The following is a 316-nucleotide window of genomic DNA, read 5'->3' on the forward strand; positions in this document are numbered from 1 at the left end:
CAGATCCCCTCCTGCAAGTGGCTCAGGTGCACAGCCTAGTGCTTGTGCTTCCAAGACATTCCAAACACAGGAAAGAAGTGTGTGTGTGCATATACTGTATATAAAACATAGAAAATTCTTTTGCGACAGAATCCCATTCAAAGTTTCGACCAAACCGCAACCGCGGCTTAATCACATGCCTCTCATCTTCGGCTCGCAAGACGAAAGAGAAACCCGTGCATCAAAGCCCATCATAATCCCAGGCTTCCCGACTTTTCCCGAGGTGTGATAAGTGACGATAAACGCCCCTCCCCCTCCACCACGCAAAAGAGAAAGG

The sequence above is a fragment of the Penaeus monodon genome, chromosome 19 (assembly GCF_015228065.2).
Source record: "Penaeus monodon isolate SGIC_2016 chromosome 19, NSTDA_Pmon_1, whole genome shotgun sequence".
NCBI classification, from domain to species: Eukaryota; Metazoa; Arthropoda; class Malacostraca; order Decapoda; family Penaeidae; genus Penaeus; species Penaeus monodon.